We start from the raw sequence: 20,748 nt of genomic DNA, 5'->3' as shown, positions 1-20,748 counted from the left end.
AGCTATTACAAGATTCATTATAGCAAGTAATGTTCAGAGTTAAGAACATTCTTGCAGGGATATAATCAGAACTACCACCCTTTATTAAAAAAAAAAAAAAACAACTTAATTTCCAAAAGATTAACTGATAGAAATTGAAAGAACAGTCATACATTAACACTAGTATACTGTTCATTTAGATTCAGTATGTGTCAAAATTTTGGCATAATTGCTTTGTAACTCCACCTAAACATTGTCGTTTTCCTCTCTCTCATTACCCCCTCCCTCTCTGTTTTATAAAAATGTCCCACAATCAGTATTTGTATGATTATTTCCTTATGATTAGATCAGGAAACAACTTTTTTTTTCTTTTTTTTGCAAGAACACTATATAGATGAGGTACTTTACTTTCCACTGCATTATACTAGAGGCACATAATATCTATTTGCTCCATAAAAAGAGATTCTAAGTTTTGTCTCTGAATTCAGATGGAGTCTACTCCATCTCTTACTTACAGAAGAATCTTTTCCCCTTATGAGCAATAAAGGGTCTATGGGATATGTGCTAGGAAACAAAGGCAAATCAACATTGTTTCCCAATAACCTCTTATCCAAATATTTCAGCAGTTATTAGACGTTCCTTGCTCAAATAAAATATAATTGTATGATGCGGATTCTGAAATTCTAACATTTCCACCATGTATTTTAGTTGGTATGTAACAATGTGCTTTGGGTTTTATAATACATGTAAAAACAAGGTTTATGACAATCATAGCATATAGATCAATAAGAAAAAACTGAACTGTACTATTGTAAGTTTGCTATAGTATATGTGGAGTTATATATCATCACTTGAAAGTAGACTATAATTAAAGATGTATACTATGGGGGCCCCTTGGGGGCCTCAGTCAGTTAAGCCTCTGACTGAGTTTCAGCTCAGGTCATGATCTCATGGGTCATAGGATCAAGCCTCGTGTCAGGTTCCACACTCAGCAGGGTATCTGCTTGAAGATTCTCTCCCTCTGCTGCTCTGCCCTGGCTCACTCACACGTGTGCGCACGTGCACGTGCACACACACACACACAATTTTTTCTCTCTCTCTCTCAAATGAATCTTAAAAAGAGATGTACACTATGAATTATAAAGTGACCACTAAAACAATATAAAGAATTACAGCTAAAAGTCCAAAAAAGGAGTTAAGTCATTATTTTTTTTTTTTTAAATCAGTTAATCCAAAAGAAGGGAGAAAAAGAAGGAAAAGCAAACAAAGTAGTGGAGGTGGTTCAGGATAGTGATATAGGAATATGCTAAACTCAACTCCTCCCATGGACACAATGAATCTACAGCTACATATGGAAAAGTTCCCTCTCAAGAGACCTGAAAACTAGCTGACCAGATCCTCCACATCAGAAAAAGGGGACTCATGGAGAGCGGTGAGAGGGGTCTAATGGAGAGCGGTGGTATGACTGCATCTCAGCATTCATACCATAACCCCTCCCTCCACACACACCCCAGTGCAGCAACCCACAATCAGAGAGGGATCTCACAAACCCAGAACTTCTGAGAAGCAGATGGTTCATACCTCACATCAGGCACCCTGACTTTTAATACTTGCATCTGAGTGACAAACCCCCAAAACATCTGGCCTTGTAAACCAATGGGACTCACTCCCGTAAGACCTAAAGAGCCCTAGCAAACTGAGAAACTGCTTTAAGAGCACATGCACAGATGCACTGGCCACAGGGTCCTTCACAGATAAAGCAGTTTGAAAAGCACCCAAACTATATGAGAAGGAGATTTAAAGGAGATCAAAAACTAAGAGGTGACTATAAGCATTCCCAGAGACCTCAGAAGATGGGCACTTTGTGCTCTCCTTCTACTAAGTTTCAGAGCACTGGTATCTCTCAATCCCTTGATTGCCTAGTTCTGGTGGCCAGAGAGGCTTACATTCCTGAGTAGCATGAAACTATAATAGAGAAACAGTTTTTGGCAGACTACAACTTCCAGGGCACTGCACAGACAGCAGGCTGAAATATACCCCCAGCCTATCTGTGAAAGAGGCCTATTTATTTGTCCTGGAGCTTTTGCCTGAGGAGTAGGCTTTAGATTTGCCACACACCTAGAGCCTATGGAGGTGCTTTCAGGGAATGCAGTATGGGACACCATCTTTGCATTCTCTCTCTACCTTACTACAGCTCATTGACATTCCCAGAGAGAAGCTTATACACTCTTTGGAGCCCTAATTTTTGTGACTGGCACTCAAGAGACACCTCCAGATGATCTAGTATGGAGGCTAGCTGGGTTTCCAATTGCAGTCCCACAGAAATGAATATATTTGCACACTTCAGAAACTGCTGTCTGGGGCACCTGGCTGGCTCAGTAGGAAGAGCATGTGACTCTTGATCTTGGGGTCATGAGTTCAAGCCCCATGTTGGGCATAGAGATTGCATACATGTATACATATAAGCTGCTGCCTGAAGGTTTGGTTTCCAATCAATGTGAAACTAGGTGCTGACTGAGATCCCCCTCTTTGGGACATTGAGAGGGCTTGACAACTTTCAACAGCTGGGAGCTATTAAAAATAAAATAGGCTGCTTGGGGAATCACAAAGGTTCAAGGGACAACCAAGAGGTAGGGCAAGGTTGAACAATAAGTTTCATCTCCTATATGAGGCCACTCCTTCAAAACTGGAAGAGGTAGCTATTTCATCTAATACATAGAAACAAACACAGAGTCAAACAGCATGAAGAAATATGTTCCAAATGAAAGAACAAGATAAAACTTCAGTGCAAGGGGCGGGGGGGCACCTAATGAAATGAAGGTAAGTAATTTACCTAATAAGTTCAAAATAATAGTCATAAAGATGCTCACCAAACTTGGGAGAAGAATGGATGAACACAGTAAGAACTTCAACAAACAGAAAATATAATAAAGTACAAACACAGTCACAGAGCTGATGAATCCAGTAATTGAACTGAAAAATAAACTATAGGGATTTAAACAGCAGACTAGATGAAGCACAAGAAAGTCTCCATAATCGGGGTGCCTAGGTGGCTCAGTCATTAAGTGTCTGCCTTCGGCTCAGGTTATGATCCCAGGGTCCTGGGATCAAGCCCCGCATCGGGCTCCCTGCTCCGCGGGAAGCCTGCTTCTCCCTCCCCCACTCCCCCTGCTTGTGTTCTCTCTCTCTCTCTCTCTGTCAAATAAAAAAAAAAAGAAAGTCTCCATAATTTTGAAGACAGGACAATAAAACTCATGCAATCAGAGTAGCAAAAATTAAAAAAAAATTAAAACATGAAGATAGCTTAATATATGTATGGGACAACATTAAGCTGACTAACATTTACATTAGAGGGGTCCCAGAAGGAGAAGAGAGAGAAAAGAGCAGAAAACTTTTTTGAAGAAATAATGTCTATAAACTTCCCTCACCTGGGGAAGAAAATAGCCATCCACATTCAGGAAGCCCAGAGGTAAACTCAAAGAGATTATACCAAGATACATTATAATTAAAATTTTAAAAAGTTAAAGGAAAAAAAAAAGAGTAAATCTTAAATACAGCAAGAGAAAAATAACTTGTTACATTTAGAGGAACCTCAATAGGGCTATCAGCAGATTTTACAGCAGAAACTGTACAGGCCAGAAGAGAGGGGCATGATATATTCAAAGTTCTGGAAGAAAATAATTTCCAACAAAGAATGCTTTACCCAGCAAACTTATTATTCACAATAAGGAGAGGTAAAGAGTTTCCAAGAAGCAAAAGCTAAAGGAGATCATCACCACTACACCAGCTTTACAGGAAATGTTAAAGTGACTTATGTAAGCTGAAAAGAAAAGATGCTAACTAATAACAAGAAAACAAGAAAGTATAAATCTCACTAGAGAGGTAAATATCTAGTAGAGGTGGTGAATTAATCAATTATAAAGCTAGTATGAAGGTTAAAGGGAAAAATAGTAAAAATAACTAGAACTACAATAATCTGATAAGGGACACACAGGATAACGAGATGTAAAATGTAATATCAGAAAGATGAAACATGGAAGGGGGAGACAGTAAACATGCAGAGTTTTAGAATGCATTCAAGCTTAAGTTGTTACCAACTTAAAATAGATTGTTATAAATTCTTATATACAAGCCTTAAGGTAACTAGAAAGTAAAAACCTATAGGAGATACACAAAAGATATTGCAAAAGAATCTAAGCATATCACTAAGAAAAATCATCAAACCACAAAGGAAGAGAGCAAGAGAAGAAAGGAATAGAGAGGAACTACAAAATGGCCAAAAAACAATAAAATAATAAGTACATACCTATTAATAATTACTTCAAATATAAATGGATTAAATTCTTCAGTCAAAAGACATACAGTGGCTGAATGGATGAAAAACAAGACCCATCTATATGCTGCCTACAGGGCACTCACTGCAGATGTAAAGACACACATGAATAAGAAAAAAAATTCCATGAAAACAGACACCAAAAGCAAAACAAAACAACAATAACAAAACTGGTGTAGCCATATTTTTATCAGACAAAATAGACTTTAAAACAAAGGTACTATAATAAGAGATAAAGAAGGGCTTTACATAATAATAAAGGGATCAATCCAACCAATCCAACAAGAGGATATAACATTCATAAATATTTGTTCCCAATATAGAAGCACCTAATATATAAAGCAAATATTAACAAACCTACAGGGAGAAATAGTCAGCAATACAGTAATAGTAGGGGACTTTAATACCTCATTTACATCAAATAGATTATCCCGACAGAAAATCAATGGGGAAACATTGGCTTTAAAGGACACATCAGACTAGATGAACTTAATAAATACAGAACATTCATTTAAAAGGCGAATACACATTCTTCTCATGTGCACATGGAATTTCTCCAGGATACACCATATGTTAGACTACAAAACAAGCCTCAATAAATTTAAAAAGACTGAAATCATTCCAACAACAATAGTATAAAACCAGAAATCAACAGGAAGAAAACTAGAAATGCACAAATATGGGAGGTTAAACAAAATGTTACTGAACACCCAAAGAGTCAATAAAGAAATCAAAGAAGAAATAAGAAAATAACTTAAGACAAATGCAAATACAAGATACCAAAACTTATGTGATGCAGCAAAAGCAGTTCTAACAGGGAAGTTCATAGTGATAAAGGCTTACTTCAAGAAACAACAACAAAAAATTATCAAATAAACAACCTAACTTTAAACTTCAAAGAACTAGACAAGAAAAAAAGAAGTAGTTCAAAATTAGTAGAAGGGAAGAAAACAAAGATCAGAGAGGAAGACAATAGAAAACACTGACGGAATTAAGAGCTGGTTCTTACAAAGATAATTAAAATTGACAAACCTTTAGCTAGACTCACCAAGAAAAAAAGACAGGACTCAGATAAAATCAGAAAATGAAAGATGTTCCAACTCACACCACAGAAAGACAAAGGATCATAACCACCATATATGAATTATATGCCAACAAATTGGACAACCTAGAAGAAATGGGTAAATTCTTAGAAATATGCAATCTTCCAAGACAGAATCAAAAGAAATGGAAAAATCTGAACAGACCAGATAGTAGTAAAGAGATGGAAGATTTTTGATTACTAACTCAAACAAACAAAAGTCCAAGACCAGACAGTATCACTGGTGAATTCTACCAGACATTCAAAAAAGAATTAATACCAATCCATCTCAAACTCTTCTAAAAAAAAAAAAATTGAAGGGGAGGGAATGCTTTCAAACTCATTTTTATAAGGCCAGCTGTACCTTGATCAAACCAGACAAGGATGTCACAAGAAAATTATAGGCCAATATTCCTGATAAACACAGTTGCAAAATTCTTCAACAAAATATTAGCAAACTGAATTCAACAATACATTAAAAGGATAATACAGTATGATTAAGTGGTATTTATTCCAGGAATGCAAGTGTGGTTCAACATCGGCAAATCAATCATTTGATATACCACATTAACAAAATGAAGGATAAAAATCAGATGATCATCTTAATAGAGGCAGAAAAAGCATTTAACAGAACTCAACATTTGCTTATGATAAAAACTCTCAATAGAGTGGATATAGAGGGAAATACCTGAACATAATAAAAACCATATATGATAAGCCCATAGCTGACATCATTCTCAATAGTGAAAAGCTAACATCTTTTCCTTTAAGATCAGGAACAAGACAAAAATGTCTCTCCCCACATTTATTCAACATAGTATTGGAAGTTCTAACGAGCATCAAGCAAGAAAAGGAGATAAAAGGAACATAAATTGGAAAGGAAAAAGTCAAACTGTCACTGTGGATGACATGATTTTATACACAGAAAACCCTAACGACAACTAAAAAACCATTAGAAGTCATAAATTCAGTAAAAATGCAGGATACAAAAGTCAACATACAAAAATCTGTTGTGTTTCCATACACTAATAACAAAGTGGTAGAAAGAGAAAACAATCCCATTTATAGTTGCAAACAGAATATCTAGAAATAATTTAATAAGGTGAAAGACCTCTAAAACAACTAAAAACGACAAGACAAAGTATTCCATGCTCATGGATTGGAAAAATTAGTATTGTTAAAATGTCCATACTATTCAAAGTAATCTACAGATTCAGTGCAACCCTTATCAAAATTCCAATGGGATTTTTCCAGAAAAATAGGACACACAATCCTAAAATTTTTACAGAACCACAGACGATCTTAAACAGCCAAAGCAGGTTTAAAGAACACAGCTGGAGGTATCACACTCCCTGATTTGAAATTATATTACAAAATCATAGTCATCAAAAGATTATGGTATTGACAGAAAAACAGATACATAGATCAATGGAAAAGAATAAAGAGGCCATAAATGAACCCACACATATATGGTCAATTTATGACAAAGGAGGCAAGAATATATAATGGGGAAAGGACAGTCTCTTTAATAAATTGTGTTGGGAAAACTAGACAGACACATGCAAATAAGGAAACTAGACTATTATCTCATAGCATAGACAAAAACTTACCACAAAATATATTAAAGACTTGAATGTAGGACCTGAAACCATAAAACACTTAGACACTTAGAAGAAAACATAGGCAGTAATCTCCTTTATATTAGTCTCAGTGATTTTTTTTTATTTGACAGCAAAAGCAAATTCAACAAAAGCAAAAATAAACAAGTGAGACTACATTAAATTAAAAAGCTTCTGCACAGCAAAGGAAATCATCAACAAAATGAAAAGGGAATCTATTAAATAGGAGAACATATTTGTAAATCACATCTCTGAAAAGGAGTTAATACCAAAAAATATTAAGAACTACAAATCAATAGCAAAAATCAAACAATCCAATTTTAAAGATGGGAAGAATGACTGAATACACATTTTCCCAAAGAAGACATTCATATAGATAATAGGCACATGGAAAGATGCTTAAATCACTAATCATCAGGGAAATGCACATCAAAACTACAATGAAATCACCTCATGGAGGTCAGAATGACTTTTATAAAAAAGACAAGTAATAACAAGTATTGGAAAAGACATAGAGAAAAGGGAACCCTTGCTCACTGTTGGTTGGAATGTAAATTGGAACAGCTACTATGGAAAATATTATAAAGATTCCTCAATATATTAAAAATAGAACTACCACATAACCCAGTAATTCCACTTCTGGGCTTTACCTGCAGAAAATGGAAACACTGATTCAAAAAGATATATGCATCACCATCCATTCATTGCAGGATTATTTACAATAGCCAAGACATGAAAACAACCTAAGTGTCCAATAATGGATGAATGGAAAAAGAAGTAGCATATATACACGCAATACTATTTAGCCATAAAAAAGAATGAAATCTTACCATTTGCAACAACACAGATGTAACTTGAGGGCATTTTGCTAAGGGAAATAAGTCAAGCAGAAAAAGACAACTGTATGATTGCCCTTATATATAGAACAACAACAACATAAAATAAGCTCAAAGATAAAGAGAAGAGATCGGTGTTGCCAGAGTTGCAGTGGGGGAGGGAGGTGAAATTGGTAAAGAGGGTTAGAAGGTACAAAGTGCCAACTATAAAATAAATAAGGCATAGGGATATAATTTAGAGCATGGTGACTATAGTTAATAATACTGTATTGTGGAGAGGAAAAATGGTGGAGGAGTAGGAGACCCTATTCCAACTGGTCCCTGGAATTGAGCTGGATATCTACTAGACCACTCTGAACACCCACGAAATCAGCCTGAGATGTAAGAAGATAGATCTGGATCTCTACAAACAGAATATTGCAGGCAGTTGGTTTCGAGGTATGAAGCAGGGAGCTGTGTGTGATTCCATGGGCAGGATAAACAGAAGTGGGAGGGAGTGGCCATAAACCCTGGTGCCAGGGAGGTGAAATAACACAGGAAAGCAAAAGCCTCCTGCTCTGGGGATAGGGCACAGACTCGCAGACTGGTAACAATAGGGAAAGGACTTTAGGGCAGCCCTGCAGGCTGAAACCTGGAGCAGTGGGGCTGCGCATGTGAACTGGGGGCAGCTGGCGGTTTTAGAAGCACAAAAGGCAGAGACATGCCCTGACCTGGAGGCAAGGACTGGGAGTGCTGCGGAGGGGCGCACAACCCAGGATGCTTCAGTTTATAATAGCACAGACAGAAACGGAGATAATGTGGCCGGGAGAGCTCACTGAAGAACAGACTGTGATCTCTCTGCTCTGAGGCAGAGGGTTGGAAACAATCTCATCTGCTTTCTCAGAACAGACGTGGAAAGCCACCAGGGAAACCCGCCAGAGAACAAAAGCCCCCAAAACCGGTTTTAACTGAGCTCATCAATTGTGAAGACAATGGCTAGAATGGAGAAATCAATTAATGGCAACATAGAGTCTCTAAGGGAAGAAATGAAAACTGAACTGGCAGAATGTAAAAATGCTATCAATGAGAGTGATCTAGAACCAACTGATAGAAAAGAAGGAAAAAGAGGAGCCCAGGGAAAAACAACTCAAAATCCATGAAAACAGAATCAGAGAAATAAGTGACACCATGAAACATTTCAATGTCAGAATTATTGGGATCCCTGAGGGGGTGGAGAGGGAGAGAGGACTAGAAGATATATTTGAGCAAATTGTAGCTGAGAACTTCCCTAAACTGGGGACTGAAACAAATATTTGTGTCCTAGAGGCAGAGAGGATCCCTCCCAAGATCAAGGAAAACAGACCAATGCCCTGCCATGTAATACTAAAACTCACAAATCTTAGAACAAAGGAAACCATCTTAAGGGCAATTAGGGGGAAGAGATTCCTTATGTACAGAGGAAAGAATATCAGAATAATGTCAAACCTATCCACAGATACCTGGCAAGCCAGAAAGGCCTGGCAAGACATATTCAGGGTACTAAATGAGAAGAACATGAAGCCAAGAATACTTTATCTGGCAAGGCTGTCATTTAGAATGGATGGAGAGAGGCAGAGCTTTCAAGACTGGCAGAAACTGAAAGAATATGTGACCACTAAGCCAGGCCTGCAAGAAATATGAAGGGGGGGGGGGTTCTATAAAAGGAGAAAAACCCCAAGAGTGATACAGAACAGAAATTTACAGAGACAATCTATAGAAACAAGGACTTCACAGGCAACATGATAATAAATTCATATCTTTCAATAATCACTCTCAATGTGAATGGCCTAAATGCTCCCAGAAAACAGCACAAGGGTGCACATTGGATAAAAAGACAGGACCCATCCATATGCTGTCTACAAGAGACTCATTTTGAACCTTAAGATACATCCAGACTGAAAGTGAAGGGATGGAGATCCATCTTCCATGGCAATGGATCTCAAAAAAAGCTGGGGTAGCAATTCTTATATCAGACAGATTAGATTTTAAGCAAAAGACTGTAGTTAGAGACACAGAAGGACACTATATCATTCTTAAAGGGTCCATCCAACAAGAAGATCTAACAATTGTTAGTATCCTCGCCCCCAACATGAGAGCAGCCAACTACATAAGCCAACTGTTAAGCAAAATAAAGAGCCATACTAATAATAATACGCTAATTGTAGGAGACCTCAATACTCCCCTCAGCAAGAGACAGATCATCTAAGCAGAAAATCAACAAGGAAACAAAAATTTTGAATGACACACTGGACCAGATGGACTGCATAGATATATACAGAACATTCCACCCTAAAACAACAGAATACTCATTCTTCTCGAGTGCACATGGAACTTTCTCCAGAATAGACCACATACTGGGTCACAAATCAGGTCTCAACTGATACCAAAAGACAGATTATTCCTTGCATATTCTCACCACAATGCTTTAAAACTGGAACTCAATCACAAGAAAAAATTTGGAAGAAATTCAAACACTTGGAAGCTAAAGACCACTCTGCTCAAGAATGTTTGGGTCAACCGGGAAATCAAAGAAGAACTTAAACAATTCATGGAAATCAATGAAAACAAAAACACATTGGTCCAAAACCTATGGGATACTGCAAAGGCAGTCCTAAGGGGGAAATACATAGCCATTCAAGCCTCACTAAAAAAAAAAGAAAAATCCTGAATTCACCAACTAACTTTGCACCTTAAAGAACTAGAGAAAAAGCAACAAAAGATGCCTAAGCCACACTTTAGAAGAGAAATAATTAAGATTAGAGCAGAGATCAATGAATTAGAAACCGGAAACATAGTAGATCAGATCAATGAAACTAGAAGTTGGTTCTTTGAAAGAATAAGATCAATAAACCACTGGCCAGACTTATCCAAAAGAAAAGAGAAAGGACCCAAATTAATAAAATTATGAATGAAAGGGGAGAGATCACCACTAACACCAAGGAAATAGAAACAATTATTAGAAATTATTATCAACAACTATATGCCAATAAGCTGAAGAACCTGGATGAAATGGATGCCTTCCTGGAAACCTATAAACAGCCAAGACTGAAACAGGAAAAAATTGACAACCTGAATAGGCCAATAACCGGTAACGACATTGAAGCAGTGGTCAAAAACTTCCCAAAAAACAGTTCAGGGCCTGATGGATTCCCTGGGGAATTCTACCAAACATTCAAAGAAGAAATACTACCTATTCTACTGAAGCTGTTTCAAACAATAGAAACAGAAGGAAAACTTCCAAACTCATTCTATGAGGCCAGCATTACCTTAATGCCCAAACCAGGCAAAGACCCCATCAAAAAGGAGAATTTCAGACCGATATCCCTGATGAATATGGATTCCAAAATCCTCAACAAAATCCTAGCTAATAGGATCCAACAACTCTTTAAAAGGATCATCTACCACGACCAAGTGGGATTTATTCCCGGAATGCAAGCGTGGTTCAACATTCTCAAATCAATCAATTTGATAGAATGCATTAATAAGAGGAGCGAGAAGAACCATATGGTCCTCTCAATTGATGCAGAAAAAGCATTTGACAAAATACAGCATCCTTTCCTGATTAAAACTCTTCAGAGTATAGGGATAGAGGGAACATTCCTCAAGCTCATAAAATCTATCTATGAAAAACCCACAGCAAATATCATCCTCAATGGGGAAAAGCTGAGAGCCTTTCCCTTAAGATCAGGAACATGACAAGGATCCCCACTCTTGTCACTATTGTTCAACATAGTACTAGAAGTCCTAGCAACAGCAGTCAGACAACAAAAAGAAATAAAAGTATTCAAATTGGCAAAGAAGTAGTCAAATCCTCTCTCTTCACAGATGACATGATACTTTATGTGGAAAACCCAAAAGACTCCACCCCCCAAGTACTAGAACTCATACAGCAATTCAGTAATGTGGCAGAATACAAAAATCAATGCACAAAAATCAGATGCTTTCTTATACACTAACAATGTAACTGTAGAAAGAGAAATCAGAGAAAGGATTCCATTTACAATAGCACCAAAAACCATAAGATACCTTGGAATAAGCCTAACCAAAGAGGTAGAGGATCTATACTCTGGGAACTACAGAACACTCATGAAAGAAATTGAAGAAGACACAAAAAGATGGAAAAACATTCCATGCTCATGGATCAGAAGAATAAACATTGTTAAAATGTCTATGCTGCCCAGAGCAATCTATATCTTTAACACCATCCCGATCAAAATTCCAATGGCATTTTTCAAAGTGCTGGAACAAACAATGCTAAAATTGGAATCAGAAAATATGGAATATGATAAGTCCCTGAATCGCCAAGGAAATGTTGAAAAAGCTGGGGGCATCACGTTGCCTGATTTCAAGCTATATTACAAAGTTGTGATCACCAAGACAGCATGGTACTGGCACAAAAACAGACATATAAACCAATGGGACAGAATAGAGAGCCCAGATATGGACCCTCAGCTCTATGGTCAAATAATCTTTGACAAAGCAGGAAAATATGCAATGGAAAAAAGAGGGTCTCTTCAAAAATGGTGCTGGGAAATTGGACAGCTATATACAGAAGAATGAAATTCAACCATTCCCTAACACCATACACAAAGATAAGCTCAAAATGGATGAAAGACCTCAATGTGAGACAGGAATCCATCAAAATCCTAGAGGAGAACATAGGCAGTAACCTCTTTGACATCAGCCACAGCAACTTCTTTCAAGATACATCTCCAAAGGCTAGTGAAACAGAAGCAAAAATGAACTTTTGGGACTTCATCAAGATAAAAACCCTCCACACAGCAAAGGAAACAGTCAACAAAACAAGGAGGCAACCCACCCAATGGGAGAAGATATTTGCAAATGTCACTACAGACAAAGGGCTGATATCCAAGATCTCAAACTCAACACCCAAGAAACAAATAATCAAGTCAAAAAATGGGCAGAAGACATGAACACACACTTCTCTGAAGAAGACCTACAAATGGCTAACAGACACATGAAAAACTGTTCATCATTAGCCATCAGGGAAATTCAAATCAAAACCACATTGAGATACCACCTTACACCAGTTAGAATGGCAAAAATGGACAAGGCAAGAAATAACAAATGTTGCAGAGGTTGTGAAGAAGGGAACCCTCTTACACTGTTGGTGGGAATGCAAGTTGGTACAGCCACTTTGGAAAACAGTGTGAAGGTGCCTCAAAAAATTAAAAATAGAGCTATTCTATGTAGCTCCCCCAAAGACACAGATGTAATGAAAAGAAGAACCATATGCACCCCAATGTTCATCACAGCAATGTCCGCAATAGCCAATCTGTGGAAAGAGCCAAAATGCCCCTCAACAGATGAATGGATAAAGAAGATGTGGTCATATATACAATGGAATATTACTCAGCCTTCAGAAAGGAGGAATACCCAACTTTTGTATCAACATGGATGGGAATGGAGGAGATTATGCTAAGTGAAATAAGTCAAGCGGAGAAAATCGATTATCATATGGTTTCACTTATTTGTGGAACATAATGAATAGCATGGAGGACATTAGGAGAAAGAAGGGAAAAATGGGGGGGTATTGGAGGGGGAGACGAAGCATGAGAGACTATGGACTCCGAGAAACAGACTGAGTATTTTGGAGGGGAGGGGCACGGGGTGGATGTGTTGGCCCAGTGGTGGGTATTAAGGAGTGTACCTACTGCACAGAGCACTGGGTGTTATACGAAAACAATGAATCGTGTATCACTACATCAAAAACTAATTCTGTATTGTATGGTGACTAACATAATAAAATTAAATTAAATTTAAAAAAATAACTGTATTGCATATTTGAGAATTACTAAGAATAAATCTATCAAGTTCCCATCCCAAGAAAAAAAAGAAAAAATGTAACTACATATGATGATGGATGTTTACTATACTTACTGTGGTAATCTTTTTGCAATCTATACAAATACCAAATCATTATGTTGTACACCTGTAACTAGTATGTCAATTATACCTCAAAAAAAGCCCCAATGAAGTATAAATGTCATAAGTGTAAACAAAATAAATAGATTTCACCCTAATCATATCAATAATCAAAATCAAATATAAATGATATAAACATTCCAATTAAATGACAGATATCATATTGGATAAAATTGCAAGATTCAATTATATGCTATATACAAGAATGGAACTTCAAATATAAAGGCACAAATAGGTCAAAACATAAAAGGATGGGAAAAGATATACAATGGTCATAGTAATCACAAGAAAACTGGAGTAGCTATATTACTACTGACAAAGTAGATGTCAAAGTGAAGAATATTAGTGGGGTAAAGAAGATAATTTCATAATTTTAAAGAGAATAATTTATCAGTATAACATAACAATCAAACATTTATGAACATAATGGAGCTTCAGAATACATATGAACTGATAGAACTTCAAGAATAGACAAATCCATGATTACACTTAGAACTTGCAATGCTGCCCTCTCAATAAATGATAGAAGAATAGGTAGAAAATCATTGAGAGCATAGCAGACTTGAAAAATCTTATCAACTTACTTAACCTAATTGACATCTTGAGAACACTCAAGAATGGAATACATTTCTTTTTCCAAGTGTACTTGGAACATCTATATAGATAGACTATATCCTGGGTCATAAAACAAGTCTCAATAGATTAAAAAAAAGATGAATGTAATATAAGTACTTCTGTGATCAAAATGAGATTAAATAATAAATAACAGAACAATATTTGGGAAATTTGCAAGACTGACCAGCCATAGGTGATAATGTGCAGTAATTGATACTCATATAACTACTGGTGGAACATTCCTTTTGTTAAATAGTTTGTCCATTTCTTAAAAATGTAAACATATATCCTCCATGTTATCTCAACTCTAATCCTACATAAATGAACACACATATCCATAGAAGCCCCATACATGAATTTTCATAGCAACATTTGTTATAGCCAAAACTAGAAGTCAATGTAATTAGCAGTTACAGATCAATGTCCATTAATAGTTGAATGGATTAAAAAACTGTCGTACATTAATACAGTGGAATACTACTCAGCAATAAAAAGGAATAAACTACTAACACAAACAACATGGATAAATCTCTACATAATTATGCTGAGTGAAATAAGCCACAAAAATAACATATGCTGTATTATTCTATTTATATAGAATTCTAGAAATTACAAACTAACCTGGAGTGGCATTCAAAACTTATCTGATTATACATTTTAAATATGGGCAATTCATCTAATGTCAATTGTGCCTTAATAAAGCAGTCAAAAAACTCTGTAAAATTAAATTCTTGGCTCAAAGACTAAAAAAAAAAAAAATAGAAATCTATATGCACCTCAGAGTAGTTTCACCTCCTTCTCTGTGTCTTTTACCATATATGATGGACCATAAAAATTCTAAATGCATAAGACAGGGACAAAAGACTCAAATCCTAGAAAAAGTATATATAAATATATTTTAACTGGTTACTGTTTAAATATAAGGACTGGGATTTGGTTATTTTAATTTTATATTTTCTCTCTTCCTAAATTCTTTTATCATTTTTGTTAACTCTATCACATATTGTCTTGGGTATGCCGTATCATATCATCAGCAAATAGATATGTACTTCTTTTCCAATTCTTATGCCTATATTAGATTTGCTAACCACAAATCACTATATTAAAAAATTGTGCTGGGGCACCTGGGTGGCTCAGTTGTTAAGCATCTGCCTTTGGCTCAGGTCATGATCCCAGGGTCCTGGGATTGAGCCCCACATCGGGCTCCCTGCTCGGCGGGAGGCCTGCTTCTCCCTCACCCTCTCCCCCTGCTTGTGTTCCTTCTCTCGCTGTCTCTCTCTCTGTCAAATAAAGAAAAAAAAAATGTGCTGAATGCCAAAAGATTCAAAAACTCTTTCCATGAGCAAAATTTAATCTAGTTCTCTTTCTTTTTAGCTATTAAGAAATAAAATCTGAGACAATGTTTAAGAATATTTAAAAATTCATTCACCTAGTATTTAAAGGAGGAAGAATCACAAAAATAAGTCATATTTCAAAAAATGCAAGTTGTATATATGCTGCTTATATGCATGAACAAAATTTTTAGGATTAAAAAAGGTAGAAAAATATTTTTTATTCATGCCCTCATGTAATTCTCAAAACAGCTGTAAATAATGTGGTATTATTTACTGTCATTTTGTAAATAAAGTCTCTGAGATTCAGAGTGTTTAAGAACTTGCCCACAGTAGCCCAGTAACTAATTTTGGAGATCTTATGTAAACCCAGGTCTGTCTGATTTCAAAGTCCATGGTTTTACATTACACTTGGCTAATCCAGACTATACATTTTAGCAATTGTTTGAATTATTTGTTACTGTGTAACAAGCCACCCCAAAACTTAGTGACCTAAAATAACAATTAACTCACAAGTCCACAGTTTGGTCAGGGTTCGGCAGGGTTCGGCAGGGTTCGGCAGGGTTCAGCAAGGAAGGCTTCTCTGCTCTGTGTAGCGTCAGATGGGATGGTTTGACTGGGACTTAAGATCCATTGCTTAAGAGAGCTCATTCACGTGGCTGGCAAATGGGTTCTAGCTGTCAGCTGAGAGTTTGGCTGGGCTTGTCAGCTGAAATACCTACACATGGCCTCTGTAAGTGGCCTTTCTGCATAGTTAGTGGTTGTGGTTTCCTCAAATGTGTAGCAGCTGGGTTCCAAAAGCAAGCCTCCCAAAGTACCAGGTGGAAGTTATATCATCTTTTATTGTCCAGCACCAAAAGTTACCTAGCATAGTAACAGCTCACCCAGATTCAAAGGGAAGTTACATAAACCCTGCCTGTCAATGGCAGGTGCATTAACATCACATTATGAAAAGAACAGGTGACTAATCTATAAGCAAACTGTTTTGAAACTTTTTCAATGCAGTCTTTAGAAAGCTCCTGCATTTCATTTGTTTTACTGTATTTTATTTTATTTATTTTTTAAAATTTTTTATTGTTATGTTAATCCCCATACATGTGTTCCATGATTCATTGTTTGTGCATAACACCCAGTGCTCCATGCAGAACGTGCCCTCCTCAATACCCATCACCAGGCTAACCCATCCTCCCACCCCCTCCTCTCTAGAACCCTCAGTTTGTTTTTCAGAGTCCATCGTCTCTCATGGTTCGTCTACCCCTCCGATTTCCATATGATCCAGCAATTGCACTACTGGGTATTTACCCCAAAGATACAAAAGTAGGGATCTGAAGGGGCATGTGCACCCCGATGTTTATAGCAGCAATGTCCACAATAGCCAAACTGTGGAAAGAGCCAAGATGTCCATCGACAGATGAATGGATAAAGAAGATGTGGTATATACATACAATGGAATATTATGCAGCCATCAAAAGGAATGAGATCTTGCCATTTGCAACGACGTGGATGGAACTGGAGGGTATTATGTTGAGTGAAATAAGTCAAACAGAGAAAGACGTGTATCATATGACCTCACTGATATGAGGAATTCTTAATCACAGGAAACAAACTGAGGGTTGCTGGAGTGGGGGGTAGGGTGGGAGGGATGGGGTGACTGGGTGATAGACACTGGGGAGGGTATGTGCTCTGGTAAGTGCTGTGAATTGTGCGAGACTGTTGAATCTCAGATCTGTACCTCTGAAACAAATAATGCAATATATGTTAAAAGAAAAAAAAAAGAATGTTTTACCATATTTTAATATTTTAAAATACCTTTGAAAAAAACAAAACTTTTTTTCTCCTTTAAAATTTAGTGTGAGTGATTTGTTTTAAATGTTCTTTTTTTTTCCTACATTTCCTTAGCCTGTATTCTCATGAGTTCATTTTGCTTCATATTCATTTGGCCATTAAACTGCTTTGCAAATATAAGAAAGAAAGGAAGAAAGGGAGAGAGGGAGATAGAGGGAAAGGAAGGAAGGAAGGAAGAAAGAAGGGAGGAAGGAAGGAAGGAAGGAAGAAGGGAGGGAAGGGGGGAGGGAGGAAGGAAGGAAGGAAGGAAGGAAGAAGGGAGGGAGGGAGGAAGGAAGGAAGGGAAGGGAGGAGAGGGGGGAGGGGAGGGAGGGAGGAAGGAAAAGAGAGAATAGGTGAGATACAATGTAATGTGGTAGCCTTCTTTAAAAAATACTATTTGCCATATAAATAATCTAGAATAGTATGCCTCAAGGTATAGTACATATACCATCTCAACAACAATTACCTGACATACATACTCAAATGATGATTCTGAAGTACCTGTTGAGAAATATATCATTTAAAACTTGGGAGATCAAGGCCTAGGAATGCACATTTGTAACAAATTATGTAAGTGGGTTTTTTTGCATCCTAAAATTTGAGAAACAACTTACCCACTCCAACTCTCTTGCTTCGGAGGAAAAAAAAAAAAAACTAGAGAAGTTAATGTCTTTCCCAAGAACAGAGTAAAGTATGCTATTTTTAGTCTCTCTTTGGGAGTGTGTTACTGTCGAGTTATTAAGAACAAGTTTCTTAATGATTTCTATCATTTAGATAATAAAGAGTAAGCCCAAGAAAGAGCATCATTGCAAACTCAAGTGGCTACAGGGGCAAAGAGATAGTATAAATGAGTGTGGCAGAGCTGGTATAAGATAAGATAAAATAGGAAACCAGGGGAAGGTCTTGAACTGGCAACGGTTTGAATGATCAAAGAACCCAGAGGAAGATAAAGTTTCATTCAGGACCCAGATCACTTGGCCTGGGAAATAAGGTAAATGCCATGATCACTACAGTACAAAGGTTACACAATGGCAAAGGAAGAGAAAATCCCACAGAGATCATAAATTGTCTTTGGCCCAAAGATGGCTCCAGAGCCTCACATTCTACTTATGAAAGAGGACTTCAGTTACCTTTGTTTGACATCAAATTTTTAATTGATTAAGTTCTTTCTAGCACGTCTCTTAACTCAGGCAAAAGACCTTGAGAGCAGAGCATGCCCTGATGGGAACGGAACTAGCCCCTCAAGCAGTAAGGACTGACCTGAGACAACAATCAGGCCCTGCCCCCGAATGACTCCAAAACAACAATCAACTTGACTTTCACTGCCCAACTCCAGGTACCCACCTCTGTCCCACATTTTCCTTATAATAAACCTAGAATTATTTTCAGCACTTTGGAGACAGTCTTTGAGATGCTGGTCCTTTGTCTTCCTAGTGTTGGCCTCACTGAAATAAATTCCTTTCTTGTTTAACCACTACTCATCTCTGGCTGAACCTGGTCTGCTGGGGACCCCTGGAGCGAGGTGCTCTTGCATCCTTGCACTCTGGCTACCCTTGATGGGCAAAAAAGTTTGCTGGATATTTATTGTATAAAAGGCAGGATTGAGTAAGAGAAGTTAGCTCTCAGGATCTCCAGGAAGTACCTGAGACTAAGTCGATGACACACAATGAATTTTTTGCCCTAAATTTTAAGGTGGATGAACATTTTTTCCTATCTTTCTGAGTACACACACAGAGAAACAATTCCTTGAGAATCTGTAATTCTATGAACATTCTCTCACTTCTGTGTATAATGGAGTCAATCAAGAGTTTATTGTTCTTCCCAATAAGTTCTCCTTTTAAAAAGGTCAATATTACTGGTCCCCAAGGAGCAGGATCCCTGCTGACTCCTGTTCATGACTCCTCCAATAAACAGCCTGCTCTCTCAAGAAAATTTCAATTTTCATTTTTTAATGGCTCCTTATTGTAGGTATAAATAGCCTGTCTTCTCAAGTCCTGCTGGATCAAAAGCTATTTCTTAGGTACTATTATATCTATGCAAGAGGAGAAGAAAAAATATTTTTGAATTCTGATGAAGAACCTAATTTTGGCTCATTGGAGTACTTCTCAATGCAGCAAAACCAACTGCTCCCTTAAAAACAAAAACAAAACAAAACAACAACAAAAAACACCTCCAAGATAAATAGCCAGAGGCACAGTGGAAAAAATAAGACCTGCTTTTACACTTCTAGGACACTGAACAGAGGACATTTAAAAGATTCAAAACAAGCTGAAAAGAGGGTACTGCTCCTGTTGGAAGCTCTGCTGTGTGAGCCCCTCATGGCCTTTGCCTGTCAGGGGCGGTTGAGATCTGTCCACTTACCCGTTTTTTCTCTCTGCCATTGCTGATTGCTAATTTCCTGAGCATTAATTACAAAGTTCAGTCCTTCCCCCATGGAGTCTGAAATAGAGAATGAGAGCTAACTTTAGAACAAAAGCCGTCAAATTCCCCCATCTACTCAGTACATTTAAGGCCAAGGACATGCAAAGCAAAGAGACACATTCCTCCCCTTTCAGGAAAATTTCTGTGAAATTAGGATGACTCAAACATTCCTCTTGGTCCTTAAAATAAAGGGTGAGTGTTAAAGGCATTCCATTTTTGAATGGCCCTAAAAAATCTTTTTCTGGGAGATCTAGAAAGAGGGGTGAAATTATCTCAGCTCATTGAACACAAATAAATGTTCTGGCCATCCTTTCCTGCGTGATTAAACCATTGTCTTGATCACAGACTGGCCTCTAATTCCCAAAGGAGTGCACTGCCTTTGTGCTGTTTTTCAAGAGAAAAGGAGAAAAAGAATTTTGAAATAATTAACTTTTTTGCTTTTGATCTCAGGGACAAATTGCATACTGTGGGGCTACCGGCTTTTTTCAGCCATAATGTTCAATTTGTAGCACATCCTCATACTTCCTTACCAAGATTTTGTTTGATGGTTAGCAATTTCCATGTGGAACAGAAAGGAGAGTCAGAGAAAGAGAGGGCCAATGTACCATACTGGCCGATGTGACAGGTGGCAGCATATAAGTGTCTCTAGTAGCCACAATCATAATTGACTCGTATCCTGTCAGGGGGCTTATGTTAAAGCAAAATACGTCTTCCATTTTAAAAATGTCCTAAGAAATTATGA

The 20,748-nt window shown here is 37.3% G+C and overlaps 1 long non-coding RNA gene across 1 annotated transcript in view; it reads right to left on the bottom strand.

Annotated features, from left to right (window-relative positions):
- The window catches only part of LOC118003102, a 124,404-nt gene extending 104,119 nt beyond the window's left edge, over positions 1 to 20,285 (bottom strand). Inside the window, exon 1 of the long non-coding RNA XR_004677273.1 lies at positions 19,947 to 20,285. This is a non-coding gene — a long non-coding RNA (uncharacterized LOC118003102). The remainder of the gene's footprint in view (positions 1 to 19,946) is intronic.
- Between the last annotated feature and the right edge of the window lie 463 nt (positions 20,286 to 20,748).

This window comes from Mirounga leonina, unplaced genomic scaffold (assembly GCF_011800145.1).
Source record: "Mirounga leonina isolate KUSES-001 unplaced genomic scaffold, KU_Mleo_1.0 Mir_115, whole genome shotgun sequence".
NCBI classification, from domain to species: Eukaryota; Metazoa; Chordata; class Mammalia; order Carnivora; family Phocidae; genus Mirounga; species Mirounga leonina.
This window is presented reverse-complemented; position numbering and strand designations above follow the sequence as displayed.